The following is a 6,733-nucleotide window of genomic DNA, read 5'->3' on the forward strand; positions in this document are numbered from 1 at the left end:
AAAAACAAATTAAGGGACCCTGAATAATTAAAGACCTAATAAAATTGGCGTTTATAACTAATGAAAATAATTGAAACAGCACTAAAGTGGCAAATTGGTAGTTAATCATGTACGACACTTACAAATGAGTTTCAAGTTGCAGACATTTATTTTCCATATCTATTTAACTTTAATGTAATATTTCGAAGTATTACTCAATAATTCTAGAATATTCTAATGTTCTTAAACATAGTAAATGTGAGAGGTACATACACCTACAATCAAGGTAAAAGATTTCTTAATGTAAATAAATACTCTGAAGTTTCTGTATATATCGTAAATACTTTTTAAATTAAATGCAAATCTCGTTCTATTGCTGAAATTACAGTAAGTTAGTATCTAATACTATTATTCTCTCTTCAAAATTCTGTTTGACTATTAGTGAAAGTTTCCTAACAATAATTAGAGCCCTTAATCAGCTTTGCTCATAAATATCTAACATTTGTGTGGTAGATTCGCAGCCTGCGTTCAAACTTGGGGTGTTACCATAGCAACCGGTCCCCAGTACGCCCTTGTTATTAATACCCGTAATAATTAAACTTGATTGCATTTCACACCAGGTGTTGGATGATGGCTCTTGTCAGAAAATAGACAGCGTAACCCCCTGTCAGTTCCACTGATATTTTGAAGAGCAATTACATAAAGCTAATCGAGATAATATAATTTAAAGGCCAGTAAAATTAGCAGCGTATTAAACTGTGTATTGGGACAGATATGGCAGCTATTGAGCCTAGTTTCAAACATTAGACTTTACTATCTACAAAACTCACAAAGTTTATTAACTTCGCCGTATATCTAGTAATGACAACACTTATTTAATTTTTTCCTTATACAAGATTAAGTCAATTAACTGGTGGGACATCTTACAGTATTTACTTAAAAAACTGAAAATCTCTAAGTAATTTTGATTTGTTACTAACACTAGCTACTGATTGAAGTCGTTAAGTATAAGAGTTCATTACTACTTCTCTTATCATATTAAAGAGGGCATTATTGAAAAAGCTGATTACATCAGGCCAAATGTATATATAGATATTACATTTGAAACGGCTTGAAACTCAATTTTCCCTGGCTTTTTATTTTCTTTATCAATCACGTCACCCCTTATGCAATTTTCAGAATCTCTCTGTCGTATCATAAAGTCTAGTAGGGTATTTGTAGACGACAGACGTTCTTATTTACTTTTCTTTTTACTTAGTAGGTAGAAGTATTTTTTTTAGAATTTTAAACCTTTATCATTTTTGTTCATTATGTTTTCCATATTTTATTTATTATCTTTAATTAAAAATTTACAATTAGTCACATTTTGATTATCTATGATTCAACATTAGGGTCTACTAATCCATTACTCACCTTTAATTGTAACTAAATCAACTTTACTGACGGAAGTCACGAATTTTGGAAAATAATTACCAAAAATTCCCGTAAAATTAGAGAGCGAGGGTGCATGAATTACCCATAACACAGCGACTGAAAGTACTTTCATAGCTATTTCGTACTTCGGCCCGGGGTTCCGTATGATATTTATAGGGATAGATAAGGCCTACAGATGGCGTGGAGTTTTCCTTCCCCTAATACTCGTTGAGTTATGGTTTCCAATTTCCAGTTCTACACTTCAGGTAGGCGGTGTCTCTAGCGAATTCTTGAAATATCGACGGCATACTTGTTTGATAAATGTTTCTTTGACTTGAATTGATTTCTTCCCTTTGAGGACTATTTCAAATTCTCTTTATGGACTCTTTGGTATTGTTTGTGGGATATCTTTTTGTGATATATATATTCACTAAACAATATAATGTAAGTGAACATTATATTGTAATGAAATAAGGTCTCTATATAATCCAACCTAACCCAGGACCCAGAACACAGGACCTAGTTAGGGATACAAATAATAAGTAGGTAGTATACGTTGTACGAGTATATTATGCCAAAATTTACAAAATCTTCGGTTCTGTTTCTTAGTGATAGTCAAGAGGTAATACAATGCTCCTGGTAGTAATTCATCATTACTAGCTAATGTTGATTAGTTATAAATGCTGTAACGCAGACAACATAAAGAAAGCGTAGAGAATTGTTATCCATTGTCTACATTATACATATAATGTAGAGAATCATTATATGTATATTGTATATTGTAGAGGAGAGGTCCTTTTAAGACTTGCAACCTGGAAACACGTCAACTAAAGATATAAAAACCTTGATGATTGTTTTTTAAAATGATCAAGTGTTTCGGAAACATAATTTACCCTGTTTACTCCAATCCTCATATTACATGTATTCCTAGTTTTTAGTTGATTTATTTTCCATGGAAACAGCAGTTTTTTTGAAAGATTATGCAGATGGAAGAACTTAACAAATTCATCAAAAGTAAGTATGCCCAACGATCCACAACCCAATAAACTAAAGCAAACAATACAAAACATAAGAAAGGAGTTTCATTTAAAAGACATTACAAATGACCCTTGCATTAGTCACGGGTGAAGGAAATCAACACAGAATTATGACACCGGTGAACGAAACCCAGTGGGGGGTCACGCAATATGGCGGCCTTTTCGGTGATTTATTGTATAGTATAAACAATGAGTAATACTACCAATAAATTGTCATTAGAATACGTTTGTTTTATTAGTTCACCTCCTTTATTTAAGCAGGTTGTTGATCGATTAACTGCCTCGCTGATCTAATGATTAGCTTACGAGTTTATGGCTTCGGTATATCAGAGACTAGGTCGAGCTCGAGCTATAATATTAAGCTTCTCTTTCATTTATATCTATGTTCGTTGTCAATCCATATTCGGCTCACTGCTGAGCTCGAGTCTTCTCTCAGAATGAGAGGGATTAGGCCTTAGTCCACCACGCTGGCCTAATGCGGATTGGCAGATTTCACACACGCAGAAAATTAAGAAAATTCTTTGGCACGCTGGTTTCCTCACGATGTTTTCCTTCACCGTTTGGGACACGTGATTTAATTTCTTAAAATGCACACAACTGAAAAGTTGGAGGTGCATGCCCCGGACCGGATTTGAACGCACACCCTCTGGAGTCGGAGGCAGTGGTCATGTCCACTGGGCTATCACGGCTCTATATCTATACTAATATATAAAGCTGAGTTTGTTAGGTTGAACGCGCTAATCTCAGGAACTACTGGTCCGATTTGAAAAATTCTTTCAGTGTTAGATAGCCCATTTATCGAGGAAGGCTATAGGCTATATTATCCCCGTATTCCTGCGGGAACGGGAACCACGCGGGTGAAACAGCGCGGCGTCAGCTAGCTCTAGATATTATTAGTAGCAGCCTGGATAGCTAGCCAGCAGAGATAGGAAATTGGTGTTGTTAACTTTAACCCATGTATCCTTGTCATTATTAAAATTACTGCCTCCGTGGCGCAGTGGTATGCGCGGTGGATTTACAAGACAGAGGTCCTGGATTCGATCCCCGGTTAGGCTGATTGAGGTTTTCTTAATTGGTCCAGGTCTGGCTGGTGGGAGGCCTCGGCCGTGGTTAGTTACAACCCGGCACCCTAGCAGCAACTACGTACCGCCAAGCTATTTAGCGTTGCGGTACGAGTCTGATAGAAACGGAAAGGGGTGTGGACTAGCTCGCTTCCATCTTAGATTGTATCATCACTACCATCAGGTGAGATTGTAGTCAAGGGCTAACTTGTAAAGAATAAAAAAAGGAAAAAATCTGATCGTTACCTACAGAGTAAAAACATGATTAATATTACCCAAAACTTATCAACCCGCATCGATACAGCGTGGTCTAAGTTCTAAATGAATCTAAGTATAAAATGTTTTAGTATCTTTGAGACAGAGACAGAGGCTGTGATAGCCCAGTGGATATGACCTCTGCCGCTGTGATAGCCCAGTGGATATGACCTCTGCCTCCGATTCCGGTGTGGGTTCAAATCCGGTCAGGGGCATGCACCTCCAACTTTTAAGTTGTGTGCATTTTAAGAAATAAAATATCACGTGTCTCAATCGGTGAAGGTGAAGAAAACATCGTGAGGAAACCTGCATACCAGAGAATTATCTTAATTCTCTGCGTGTGTGAAGTCTGCCAATCCGCATTGGGCCAGCGTGGTGGACTATTGGCCTAACCCCTCTCATTCCGAGAGGAGACTCGAGCTCAGCAGTGAGCTGAATATGGGTTGATGACGACGATCTTTGAGAATTTTCTGAATTCTCTAGTTGTGTGAAGTTTGCCGATCCGCATTGGGCCAGCGTGGTGGATTATTGGCCTAACCCCTCCGATTCTGAGATGAGACTCGTTCTCAACAGCGAGCCGAATGTGGGTTGCTAAGTCAATAAAGTCAGTTTTAAGTAAGAACTGGTTTAAAATGTTCGCTAAAGAAACCTCTAGACCATTACAACTGGCCAATGACGAGTTACAACCTACCTACTACTTACCTACCTATTAGGTTAGCTACGTTTTATTGATTACTAATTAATAAACATAACATATCTAGATTGCTTTAGATATATCTTGAATTTTAATGTGAACTACTGCTCCGTATTTTACAATTCAGCGCAGGAATGAAATCTTATCCCACGAACCACTACAACAAACAAGGCAGCAAAACAGAGCATAAACAATGCAAACGTAGTTTCAATATTCTCTATTCATAAATTGGTATTCATTTTATAAAAGTTTTAAATTTTGCATTTGCTAAAGTGAACTTTGTTTTGAATCCACTTTCTTACTTTTCCATTCAAAGTCTGTGCACTTTCGAACAATTGAGTTAAATACCAATAAACTCTTTCAATTCTTTTTAACCGCACAGAAAAATAAGTATTCTATATAAAAGTAAAGGACTTTCGTAGTTTTAAATCTTTAATAATAACTAAGTATAACTAACTGCCCTGTAAGTTTAGTGCCTTAGCGGCTATCGATTAATTAGTTATAAGGTTCAAGTTAATGGACGAACTATGAAATATTTTCCTAGTTTTTACAACAATTTCTTTTTCACTACTCAAATTCATTGTAAATTAGTGACCGTAACTTACATATTTTTCAACATTAATTGTTATTGTTGTCCACATCTAGTGAGAATGGTGATCCTAATTTGGAGATGGATGAAATTTTCAATCTGTTACCATCAAAGTCGAGACGGATTTACTTAAATACCTACCTAGGTAAAGTGGAGAAAACAACAACGAATGGATTCACTTACGAAAGGAGTTTTTTAAACTATTATCTCCCACGTTTACCTCACATACTCATTATTCATCTTCACAGTAGTCGGAAATTATGTTACCGGGTAAAAGCATCTCCCTTAATATCCAAAATTAGACTTTGTACATTTAATTTTCAATTAAAATAAATCATTGAATATTGTACTAAACTATTTTATTTTCTCGCAATCGTAGTGAAAAGCAGAGTGTAACACGGGGGAGTAAACCTAATATGAACTCCGTTTCTATTTAGCCGTTTTTATTTAGCCTAAAAATACCTCGTATATAATGGGTCTTTTTAGCCCCTTGTATAACAATCTACTATTAATAGGTATTGGTTATGATCGTGTGAAATGTCCGGCGTCTGTTTTCGGTCACCTATTTGAACTTCTTTAAGGCAAGGATGATTAGACAATTTCTAAATACCTACGCGCATTCCAACTTAGATCTTATTATTGCTTGATGCTTCCATTACGTACGATGTAGACTACAATAAAATATGCACTCAATTTGCGTTCTCTATACGATCGAGTGCATTCAAATGCGAACAAAACGAATACAGATGTTTCTCGTATCTGTCCCATCGATCGCGATCGTACATTAGGAATTCACCGTGAAAGTTCAGAATTAGCCGCGCGACCCCCCACTTATCTGCCGCCATATTTTTAAGTAAATTACAAATAGGTACGCGGTACGAGTGCCGGCGTGCCGTGCGTGTTATCGCGACAGGGGGATCGCGAATACGCTCACTGTGCGTACACAGTATGTCAACTGACGAGCTTTTTATATTTCTAGACTGTGATGTCATCATCATCAACAGACTGTATTCGTCCACTGCTGGACATAGGGCTTTCCGAGAGCGCGCCACCACACACGATCCTCCGCCTTCCTCATCCAGCCACTTTTTTTTATTCTTTACAAGTTGGCCCTTGACTACAATCTCACCTGATGGTAAGTGATGATGCAGTCTAAGATGAAAGCAGGCTAACTTGTTAGGAGGAGGATGCAAATCTACACTCCTTTCGGTTTCTACACGACATCGTACCGGAACGCTAAATCGCTTGGCGGTACGTCTTTGCCGGTAGGGTGGTAACTAGCCACGGCCGAAGCCTCCCACCAGCCAAAACCTTCCCACTACCTTCTTGATGTCGTCGGACCATCTGTCTGGAGAGCATCAATAAATTTGAATAAAATTTAAGTGTCTATGTGATTTCAAGATGACTGTGTTTTCTCATGTGTTTAAAGTTATTTATACAACACTAAATTACAATCAAGTTCTTTTTAAAGATTTTTCTGTCTGGTTTTATTTGTCCGGGAACGATTTGTATGGGAGTTTTATTGGTAAAAAATCCCCGGAAAAATTCTTGGTACCTGCGGGATTTGCGAAAGCTGAATTTCACGGGCGACCGCCAGTTTTGAAAATAAAAACAAAAATTCCATTCGTATTTAGACATAACAGATCTGCCTAGTTGCTCCAGCAGTTACATTACGAGTACGTTTCAGTTCATGAGGTCTATGGTC

This window comes from Bicyclus anynana, chromosome 10 (genome assembly GCF_947172395.1).
Source record: "Bicyclus anynana chromosome 10, ilBicAnyn1.1, whole genome shotgun sequence".
Classification (NCBI taxonomy): domain Eukaryota; kingdom Metazoa; phylum Arthropoda; class Insecta; order Lepidoptera; family Nymphalidae; genus Bicyclus; species Bicyclus anynana.